The following is a 12,998-nucleotide window of genomic DNA, read 5'->3' as shown; positions in this document are numbered from 1 at the left end:
GAGTACTGTTTAATCCTTTAAAATCGCGACGGATTCCAAAGAGAGGTGCCTGGACTCCTAGGACTAGGTTGGTTTTTGCAGGAGGAGTTTGGAATAAGTAAGGGACGAAAACTGTAATATCCTATTAGACGACACTGCTCTGCTCTGTGCTTGATTGTTTAGCAATTTATACAACAAAGTAAGACCGGCTTAATTTATTAATAAATTAAATAATATTCTGTTACGTTTGAACGCTTATGAACTTAAATCAAATAAAAGCCGTAGAAAAAATGAAAATTAACAACAAAAAACATCCACTACTCATTATTATAACTTCCTTAAAGATCGCTTTTAGAATACCTTGGTTCTAAACTATAGTCTATGGTACTGTGTGTGTGTATTAGGTTTATATATATTTACGAATTAAGTAAGAAATGAAAACACCTTAGCAATTTAATGTTTTTCGTAGCTTTGAACACAACAACATCGGAACTTTATTATAAATAGGTTGCCAGTATAAAATACGAATCATTCTATTTTCTTCTTTTAAATTAAATGTTGACTATTAATTTTTCGAGAGTTACATCTTAACAGTAGTGATTAAATATTGCATTAACAGGTTAGCGGGGGTCGCCTGAGACACTCTACACAGGTGCCGAGGTGACTTGTGCATTCCAAAAGTGACAAAAAATATATCGAAAAGACTAATTTCGCGGGAAAATTCTAACCAAGACAGAAAACGATTTAAATTTTTTTTTTCTAATATTTCACATATTTTCATGTATAGAACAGTTCGTATGTCTGCTTCATGCATACACCAGGCGTTATTGGACTTAATAGAAAACTCAATTTATAGTTGCCTAGTATACGAAAATGGATATAATTTTTTCTCATACATACTTATGAACGTACATAAAAAATCAATATTCTAAATTTACTTCTCAAATGAAGGGCGTGGCAATTAAGGACTGGAATCTCCGCCACAGGCCACCGTTTTCAACCGCTAAGATTCAATTGTTAAGAGTCACGTCTTTACTTTAACTCATTTCTTGAATTAATCTGTGAGCCACGACTAAGTCTACATAGACTTGATAACATAACTCGTGTCTATAGACGAAAAAAAAAAATACTTTGTAAATGGAACAAAAAGTTTTTGCATATTATCTATGATTTTAATTAACGATGAATTCGCCCTTTTTCTGAAGTTCGGTGGTCACAGTTGGAGGTATTGTATACATTATAAAAAGAAATATTGCAAATCATTATACAGGTAGGAGGTTTGTAAGGTCAAAGTTTAAAGAGGTACCGCAATAAAATGAGGGGTTTTGTGGGGTAATTAAAAACGTTGTATATTGCAAAAACCAAATTTCTCGCCCATTGACCCGTGGATTATTTCGTGAGATAATAAAGTCTGGTGCTGCGAACTGGCTTATCAGAATTTTAACACGAACGCTTAATTTTGTTTACCACAATTTGCTCAGAATAATTAACTAAAAACACATTTATTATTTATACTTTGGGCCCTTGAGTTTTGATTTCTACTTTTGGCGCTTCACATAGGTAATTTAGTAGATATAGTGGGCCGAAACGTTCGTAGGCTAACAGGGTTTTTTTTTATTGCATTGGATTTGACTAATGCCTTCGAGAGCGATACAATTAGCGATCACACAATTTTTCGATAGCATTTCTATACGATTTGTTCGGTGGATACCTCTTCAACACCGCAGATTTCAAGTCAAATATTAAACCGTTATAAATAAAAAAAACGAACACGAGGCTTTCAAAAGCTTTAATAAACATTCCCTTATTAAGATATTCATTTAAGTTGTCCTATAATATAATCACCGTATAGCTTAAATTGAGATTTGAAAGAAAGTATATTTGTATCTTTATTATACACAATATACAGGATATTTAGGTAATGTAACGTGCACTGGCACACTAGGATTGTGTTGTGGTGTTTAAAAGTTAATAACCTGTTAGCTAAATCTTTACCTATAACTTATTAACTTATAACCTATCCCTTACCAACAGAAGACGTTAACTCTATGTAGTATTCAATTATTCGGACGTTAAAATTTCAGAACAGATTCATCTTATAATTAGGCATATTATCATTCAAATACAATAGCGTACGTGGTCTATAACGTGAAGGTTACGAACTGCATTCAAGGATTTTCCTGCCAACAGGCCGTTGACATAGCATTGTAAACAGTTCCTTATCTATGAGCTGATGTTTCGCTTTATCTAAACCACTGTAGCTAACGTTTAAGTTGTGATTTTAAAAACCTATTACGCTGGCTGTTTTATGGACAAACTATAAGTTTTTGGATAGCAACACTTTCAATACGCTGAAATAAAACTAGATAAACACAAAGAGACTTAAGACTCATAATATACTCTGTAGATACATTAGGAATAATAATTAAATTCAGACATTTCAATAATAATAACTTTTTATAATTAATTATGTTATTTAAAGTGATTTTAGAGGTTAAAACGCTTAACTTATAGTAAAATTGCGTAGAACTAAAACAAGGTACCAAATAATAAAAGTTCTCAAGGAAAACATTCTTTGTGGCTGTGGTAATTGTCAAAATTAATGACACTTCTGGTCATAGATTCCTGAAGTCAGAATAAATAGGTTTAAATGATTTTTATATTTTAAACCGTTGATTTCGACACTGTAATTAGTAACTTCTGGCCGTGACCACGGTGCGTAGGCGGCGAGAGGTTTCTTTCTTTTTTTTTGTCGTTCCTGGCTTCGTTTGCTATATGTATGTACATATATTTAAAGCAACAGATGGTTTTGCTTAATATCTATTTATAAAGTTTTAATTTAATTTTTTCAATAAAAGTAGTGAGATACTTTACATATAGACAAGTATGTAAATTATAAAAATATTCGATATGTCAATAAAAAGTGTAACCAAAGACAATTAAGTTGTCTAAGTCTATAATACTTATGCTCATAGCCAAGCATACTGCGTAGTAGCAAACTTTTTTTAACGATTCATATTTATTTTAGTATTATTAAATTACATTATAAAAATATATATTAACAAGATTTCGTGGTTTATGATGACATTCAGCAATTACCGTAAGATGATGTCAAACTGAAATCTATTCTCAAAACATTCCACGCCATTCTTATTTACGAAGTTGACAAGTTTTCGCGCTCAAATAAGATTGTACCTTGGCTTTATAAAACTTTGAAGTAATTAATTATTATAAGGAAAATTACAAATGGTGTAATTATATGCATGTACTGCATATATTTAAATACTAATTTTCGTTCATATAAATCACTATCTAGTTAAAATATATAAAAAAAACTTCAGTTTTTAATAAAAAAATCAAAGCAAGTTTCGGCGTTGTTTCTTGTGCATACAAAGCACTAAACACACGACTCGTTGAAAAAAAACAACAATCAAATATCCTTTGCCTGATCGCGTAAATGTTGCCACACACAGGGGGTTTTATGGTTAGTGACGCATTATCTTATAAGAACGTCAGTTGCATCGCAAGAAAACCGTCAGTGTGCAGTGGACTCCGGAATTTGGGTTCGGGGTGAATACCCTCGTGTTGGTAAAAACTATTTTCAAGGTTAGCACGACGCGCAAGGAGGGGAGCGTCGCGGGTTGTGGGGCACAGATTGTGTATTACACAGAGACTGAACTTTTTGTATAATCTGTTCCCGGCCATTTTAATTACCGATATAGGTGATTGCTGAACATTGATGATAAAACAAGCATGGTTTTGTTTATTTCTTGTATCTAAGATTCAAAGGTTTGAAATCTTTAAATTCTTTAAGTTATTTACATCGCGGTTTTATATAACTCACGACCTTAATTAACTTATAACATAGCAAATCCTTTTTACATCTTGATAATGCTTTTATAGTATAGTTTATAAACTGATAATAAATATTTAATCGTATTTAACAACGATTTCATTATCTCTCATAACCTTAACATTTATAATCTTTATATACGTTATCTCTGTATTTCACAGCGCTGTTGTCGCGGGTTGTGAGGTGCAGGGCAAATTCGTCGCGGGGCGGAGGGGAGGACCCGCGGACGCGCCGAAATGCTGATAGCCCGCCGCCCCGCGCACCCCGCGCCCTCTGCCGGCTTCATGCAACTAAAGTCTATAATAGTCTATGCATAAATATAGTCTACAAAATGATTCACTTCGCTAACAATGCGTTAGCTGTGACTTCTTGTTATGTAATGAATCATTGGACGAAGGGGAGATTATGACTAATTAAAAATTATATGCATCCGAATTGGAATCAAATTGGAATTATTAGTTCTGTATTAGGACTTTTAATTTTTATATAATATACTTACTATAGAAAAGCAGATATTGCCATTAATCTTTAGCCAACTTTCTTTCGCCTTACTTAAGATTGTTATATACCTAGGTCCATTTTTGAATAGGTATTAAATATAATGAAGGTAAGGGCTTAGGTTTTTTATAATTTACACATTTTAACTAAATAGTATAAAATATTCATTTCGTTTTTCATAAAACAGAAATAACATTCAAACATAGGTCCAGTCCCCTTCGTGTAATTCGCCATTATTTTAACGTTTGTTCTTGGCTTTTTACCTTAATGAGACTCCCCTATTTCTCGTGCAACGCACACGTAAACAAAATTAACCAATGCGGCCCGCGGTGTACGAAAATAATTATTGCGTTTGTACGAATTAATTAATCCATTCAATTTGCCATTATTATTGTTTTTGGTGAGATTGTCTTCTATCTTACGACATATTAATACAAATTATAAAGTGTTTAATATACAATTAAAAGACTCATAAGCTATGAACCAATATTTTTATTTTAATTATTATTTATGGGCTTTGGTAAAATGTCTCTCTTACCACAGATTTATATCAAATTTAAGAATTCCAAATTCTCTTTTACCATAGATTTATGTCAAATATGGGAATTCCAAAATTGAAAAGTAGAATATCACATTAAAATATTTTTAAGCTATGAACACATCTTTTTATGTTCTCTCTTACTTACAGAATTCCAAATTCAAAAGTGAAATTGAAATAAAACTATTAATATAAACCCATTTTTATTTCCATTTAAACTTTATATTAAACATCGTTAACCACCTGTTTCGTGATAACCTAATCACTCTGTCGGACGATGAAATAACTTAGACTTAGATTGGGACTGTCAAATGCTTTGTCAATTGTCAAATATTTTTTTCTTGGCTACTATTAAGTGGCCAGTTTGATAGTGCGTGCACTGGGTGCGTGTGATAGCGATCTGCTCCCCCCTTCCCTTCACCAAAACAACATTCTGAATAAGAGGGTTTTTTGCGCGAGGCCCAAGGGTGGCGGAGCGTCACGGCACAAAAAATACTATTAAATAACTCAAGAGAACCGCGGGGCTAGTGCGTGATCGTGATACAGCCGAATTAACGCCAAATACAAAACACGAACTAGATTTGAAGCAGCAAGATTACGTTTAACTGGGAGTTATTCAATTGATAATTTTTATTAACACACCACATTTACTTACTAAGAAATGAAACGATTATATACGATTAAAGGAAGTTACTTTAAAGCAAAACGCATTCGCGAGTCCTTTGACATTGAGAGTGCTCTCACTTAACATCATATGAGCTTTCTGCCCGTTTGTGCCCTGTTCCATTAGTTCCTAGGGGTTTCAGGTACTGCTCCCATACGATCCTCGGCTGCTCATGGGCAACTTTGTGAGCTTACATACGCTCGAACGGTGAATGAATACATTGTGAGGAAACCGGCTTGCATTAGATCCAAAAATTCGACGGTTTGTGTCAGGCACAGGAGGCTGATCACCTACTCGCCTATTAGATTGACAAATGATCTTCTAACAGATATATAGTAATAGTTAATAGCAATTACATTATTTTATAGTATAAAGGGGCAAACTAGCCCATAACGCCCACAAATGGCAGACATCTCAGCCCATGGACACGCATTTCAGTGGGTACGTTGCCGGCTTTTATGGGTGGTATATCTGTTTTTAGAGAATTTAAGGTATTATTTCCCAGGGAAGACACCCATCGGAGTCGATTGCACAGCTCGCTATGAATTTTTCTCAGCATCTGTCAGCTATCTGACAGCCGTACGTCAAAATGTTTTGGATCATACGGGTTGAAAACGTACCCCTTCATTCAACTTACAAAGTAGCTTCTTGTACAGATAAGAAAATATGGTTTTAAGTTGTTCTTGTTGAAGTTATTGATACCACATGCGCCTGGCTTAAAAATATTCTGCGCTAATGTTTGTACAGCAGTGAGTAAAGTAATTTAATTGTCTATGGGTACTTAATATGTCTATGTATAGAATGTATTTACAAAATTAACGTTCTTTTATTGACAGCTTGGAGGAATTACTTTTAATTATATATACCTCTTGTGGAGAAGTTACGTACAACTCTTAGATCTAATTTCACTGTTCTGATCCACTGTCTCTTTTCATCACTGCGTTAAAACAATGTAGCAGAAAGAGACGAAAGCATGTTTGAGTAACAAGATAAATTTTATGTAATATATAAAAACTATGTAATACGGGGTATGAAAGTTTGTTTATGATTAATTATTTGCCGAGGGAATGAGTATGTGTGTCTTTAGACATTACTACTCAAGAGCTTCGCCACGCGGATAACACGCTTCATGAATTCTTTACAGAAAACAATAGATTTGAGTACTCAACTTCCCCTTATAACTTGCATCTATAGCCGAACATCTAATCCCGATTAGAGGGCGGAGTTCGCGAGTTGCGAATATCCCACAGATAACCAATAGGTACGTGAAATGCACGCATGCGTCATTACGCTATTTGTGATTTAAAGAAAACTGAAATGGTTTTTAGAATTAAAAAATCACAAATATAGTATTGTCTTTTGTTAAGATAGCTTTTACACATTGAAAAAAAAACACTTTTTACCGGATTGAACCATAATTGTGACCACGCACGCTGTAAAACCCGCGAAACGTCGGAAAAAAAATAAAAATTAAAAGTGGTTTCTTTCAATGTGTAAAAGCTATCTTAACCAAAGACAATACTATATTTGTGATTTTTTAATTCTAAAAACCATTTCAGATTATTATTAGTGTCTATAGTGTCATTACGAGTTGGAATTGCGAAAAAACTTATGCACAACATTAAACAACGGAAAGTTGCATACCTAGGCCACGTGTTGCGCCAAGACCCCTATCACCTCCTTTAATTAATTATAATGGGTAAAATCCAAGGTTTTACCACCAATGGTTAAACGGTGTGAATGTAGAAGGAAGATATCATGGATTCGCAACTTTAGGGAGTTGAAGTATTGCGACTACAGAAGAGTTGCTGGATCTGGCACAGAACAAAACAAGCTTTAAGAGACTGACAACCAATCTCCAGTAATGGAGATGCACTAACAGAAAGATGAAAAAAATCTAGATATTTTTAATTTTATCAAGCTTATAATTCTAATCTTATTGGCTTAAAAAAATCAAATTAAACCATCTTTTCAAGATCCCGCCAAAACGCTCGCAAGATGGCGTCGCATCACTCCGTGTGACGTTTCATGTAAACATGTCAACAAACATCAAGGCTTCGGTAATAATTATCATTCTTAAATTACACATTTACTCTTTTTCGATTGAAAACAGTCTCCGAACTTAAACTCCAAGACGTCAGGATTACAGACGAAGTCATTATTTACAAGCACGAACGGAATCTTCGATTCGACAAATTTTGTTGTCCCACGTGATTCACGTAAGCATTCATAATAATGGAATTTTCATAACTATTGATTTAAAATCCTTTTTAAGCCATGTTTTATCCAAAAATGTCACTAACACTTTATTTCTCATACTGTCTGAAAGCCTATTTTAACATTGCGTTACACATTTGCCAGTTCCGAGCGACGGAGGCGATAAGAATAATCGATATAACGCTTCGCTTTGACTACACGGCACCCAAAATATACTAATTAAGTTGCTTACTATGTTTGAGAGTTCACTTATGCGTAGCGAACCTATGGAAGGAGAAATTTGGAAAAAGCTGGAGGATGCCTTTAACCGTGAAAGAGTTCCGATCAATAGCAGTCAGGAGGATGTTGGGACAACTAGTAATATTAAAAAATATAACAAATTTAAACTGTTTATTTCACTTTTTGGTAGTACAGTCCTACCGTGTTATAACGCGGTAGGAAATCGCGTTGTAGGAGTGTTCTCGTATCACAAGTATAAAGTAATTTAGTTTTATTTTATAATACAATTGTAACATGTACGCAAAACTAATTATGGACTTGACAAATCATTATAAATTTCACACTACAGCAACATTACTTGACAAACCTCCGCGTTAAATGGGGGAAATACCGCGTAATATGGATCGCGTTATAGTTGTACCATGTTATTGGGGGATTATTGTATATCTATGTCTATATTAAACCATAGAATAAAAAAAATACGCACATAAAAACAAAAAAAAATTGGGCAAAATATATTATGGTTAAGTGCCTTTTTTATGTAACAGGAGGCATGGATATCACATGGCTCGAAAGTGCGTTGTCGGCCTTTTAAGAACAGTATTTTTTTTTCGCTTTTACATTGATTAATGATATTTGAAATTCGCTAAATGCACGTGTAATTGAGTGATTAATGGCTTCGACAGTGACGAAAGAGTCCTGCATTTACAACATGTGTTCTGGGTCAACGATTTGGCAACCAACTAATGATCTCGTTAATGATTGAGTTGAGCCATTAATTATTCCATTAATTGCATATGTTTAAGCTAACCTTTTTGTAAAGCTAATGTCAATATTAGATTCATACCACAATTACTGAAAATCAATTGAAACTTGTTGTAAAAAATGTATGTTTTAATAAAAAAATTGTACAGCGACGCCAGTTGAAATGGATAGGCCATACAATCCGAAGAGATTCCACCGGTTTTTCAGGAAAAGCGGTTAACGCACTAGCGAACTCTCGGGCATTAAGAGTGTCTATGGGCGGCGGATATCACTTAGCATCAGATAAACCTACCCGTGTTTTATTTCTTAGAGAGCACATAATTTTTAGGTTTTTATATGATTAAATATGTATTAGTTATAATATTTATTATCATTAACAGTTCTATTTAACTATATAATAACTATGTGAGTGTGTGAGTGACATATTATGTCTATGTTATATTTTAATAAGTAATTGAATGTAGTCTGTGGATAACAGCCCGAAACAATATGTATTTCGCGGGTTCAAATTAATTGAACCTAAAAGAATTCAATACGCTTAGGTAATAAATAAAAAATATGTTCAAACATAATAACATTGCGATTATAATTAAACAGTTAATATAATTAGAATTATCATAATATATTAGTTAGTCTACTAGTAATTAAATATATTGTAGAACGAAAAACATTATAAACTCTTTGGTGTAATTAAAAATGAAACAGCCTATTTGAATTAAGAATGTAAAAGTTTGCGCTAATATCACAGATAATCTGTCGGTGAAAGAGTGCATGCTAATTAATGAGCTCGTATACGAGAAACGATCTCATTATATCGCTTATGTATTCTATGTGAAAGCATAAACCAGTTTGCATTCCACCTGCTATATAATCCGCGCTGTTTCGCAACTGTACCTATCGGTATCTATGTCACACCGAGAAAGAGACAGGTATGCTTATCATATACGTTAGAGCGGGATGGATGTACGCGCCTCTCAAGAGGACGGAGGGGCCGAGCTCTGTACTTCGCTGTTCGCGAATATTCTTGCGCAACGTACAATAGGGAAAATAGGTTTCTATTAACGAAAACATGTATATTGCAACACATGACCTCATTACACACCGATATCCTTTACAAAGGGCTTATCGGCGAGCGATTGATCGAAATTCGGAATCGTATTTGCTATTAATAGCGAATTAAATGACAATTACGAAATCATTTATTGGGTTCGTTGTAAGTGTCGGAATAAATATCGTTATTTCTTTGATATAATAATAAATGGATGTGTTTTTATAACTTTTAAATTAATTTATTAAGACAAGACGTAAGATAAATAGCAATCCGATTAGATTTTATTTAAAATAATTGTTTTATGACATACCTACTTATTGTCTATAGGTTACAACTTATACCTACTACCACAGCTGTCGTAAATAGGTAGCTTATGCTTTAAATGTCTTTATGTCTCAATTGTCACTCATTAGCTTTATTCTAGGGTTTCGGTTCGATTTTGAAAATTAAACATTTTGGGGGTCAAAAACTGTTTGACAGTAGCCTCTAGCAAGTGATTGGTTAGAAAGTATTTATGGAAAAAAAAGTTATTCATGTATTGTACAGTAGTTCTAATTTTGAATTTGGCATTTAAATTGCAAAACCGCGGTAAGAACCAGAGACTACAAATGGATAATGCGCTAGTTCAGAGCAACCGAAGATTTGATTTATAAATTTCAATTAAAGATTTATCGATTACGTTTCGCTCACTATAAATCCGAATTGCGATATAATATTGAGTTTTAGTACCGCGTGATCGCAAATTTCGAATGGAACAAAAAACTTGAACTAGTTTTTTTGAAGGGCTGCATGTGTGCCTCTTAATTGTGTAAATAATAGATTTATTTCATTAAATCATCGTATAATTTAAACTGCTAATTACTTATAAGACTTTAATTGTGGAAATTTTTGAAGTAATCATCTATCTCTTTTCTTTATATGGTAAACACAAAGAGATAAAGTGAGAGAAAGACACGAACTGTTACTCTAGTTGATTTTTATGAATTATCTGGAGGTATATGAGGTAATTTAATTATTTTATATTCCTTATAGTTTCGCTTAAATTCCGATAACTCGTTAAACGTTATGTCCAGACAAACAAGATGGTTACGAAACAGAAGTTAGATTCGCGCTCCATTACTGCGCCAACATGGCGTCCACGACGTGTCATCGGCCTCCACGATGCGCTTGCGCAACCACGCGCGAATCTCAACAGCAAAATAATGTTTATGTGTGTGTATGTTTGCTTGTGTTTGAAGGTTCCTCTCAAGTATACTCATGATTTTCGTTTGCATATATATTCTTCTATATTGTTTGTTTATTTATATTATTTTTATATACCTACTTAAAACTTTGACTCACACAGTAGGAAAGACAACTTTTTAATATTTATTTTAAATATAGTTCTAATACCTCTATGGTACTTCATCATATACTATCACATACCTATAATATTTCTATACACGATTTATTTAGCCTTCGCTGGACATTCTTAATATCTTTGGAAATATTCACTACACACGAATAATAAAGCATTGTAAACGTAAAAAAAAAATATTGCTCACTTTTTAAATTATTAAATTTAGACGAAAGTCGATAGATCTGCTATGTTTATAACTATTTACACATACCCAGTTAAAAAATTCATTGTTTTTAGGTCACACGAGGTATGGCAACATTCGGCGATAGCAATAAAGATGTCAACCGAATCAACGGGACTGTTAGAAACTGGCAAACTTGTTGACCTGATAATCGAGCCGTTAAGTGGCTTTTAGGTAAGTGTTTAAATGCTTTAAAACTATATAATAATAAAGTACTATAAACACTAATAAAAGCCGGTTAATTTGTGTTTTACAGCTTGTACATTCTCTTCTCTAAAAGCTTCTGCTCATTCACCCACGTAGTCCTAGAATACGAGGCTGTGGCTAAACCTCGTCCAGAAATCCTCGGAGCAGTGAAGTGCTTCTGAAGGAGCTGTCGGGCTCAGTTAGCCAGGAGTTTACGCACAACGGACCTAAAGAGAGTCTAAGTGCAAGAAACTGTGTCCAGAAACCTTAAACCTTTAGACCAAATGGAGACATATGACAAAAACTAAAACGGTAATTCGATTTTATGATTTACGGGGCAGTTGAAGAGTCGTCGAGAAAAAAAAAACGATATTTGAAGATTTTTAATTGGCCCAAATTGTTATATATATAGATACAGCTATTTCTGTATAGTGCTGTTAATCTTCTTAATAAATAAATAAAAAATAAATATTTTTCTTCTTAAAATTTTAACCCACTTAAAATTGGCAATTGCGTACAAATATAACCTTGTTTGTTTCTTTTAAATAAAATAGGTTTTTCGAATTTTAATAGTTTTATACATAGGAGCTGCAATGTAGAACAAAAATACTTTCGTATTTACATACAAATAAACAAAATTAAAATATGAATGCTCTAGTGGACTGCCTGAGGAAGGTCATCAGAGTTGTCGACCTTTTTGGTACAAACATTGATTATAAACACACATTAAAAAATAAATCAGTGACGCTACAAACTTTTAGGATTTGGCCTCAGATTTCTGCATCTGTACGTGATCAGATCTCTGTTCTGACCCACGCCGTTAACTTTTGGGGTCTATGGCAAGCGATGTTTTCCTTTACCAAGCCCAAGCCCACATAGAAATAAACTCCTTTGACACAGCCGGAGATGGAACCTACGATCTCCGACATGAAAGTCACCGTTGCTAATTTAAACATATCTTTATGTATGACTGATTCTCTTACGGATACCAGGAGACTAGCCACAAAAACACGTCTTAACAATTATCTTTAGTCAACGTAATACACATATAAAACCTCTTTACGGCTTAAAACAACGTCTTCCACAGACTACTTATAGCATTCGAAAGGAGTTTCTATTTCTAAATCATCAAAATATTTAGTTAAACGCCCAGTTTTTAGGTTCCCTGAGCCCCGATAAAAACAAGTAATTAATTTCCGCAGTACGTCATGTTATGGTATATAACTTTTCAATGTTTGTTTCTTGCGAATCGGAAGTTGTGAAGAGGTCGACAGACACACGTGTAACGCTTGCGCAAGTAGACCTTGCGCTCGCGAATAACATTCTGAAGAATTTGGTCTACGGCTCGTAGATTGACGCGTCATTTGAAGCGAAAACCATCGTAATTGTAGTATATTAAACTAGATTAAAAACGTGAGAATTAACATGCATTATTTTTAAATATAATT

Source organism: Pieris brassicae, chromosome 10, assembly GCF_905147105.1.
Source record: "Pieris brassicae chromosome 10, ilPieBrab1.1, whole genome shotgun sequence".
Taxonomy (NCBI): domain Eukaryota; kingdom Metazoa; phylum Arthropoda; class Insecta; order Lepidoptera; family Pieridae; genus Pieris; species Pieris brassicae.
This window is presented reverse-complemented; position numbering follows the sequence as displayed.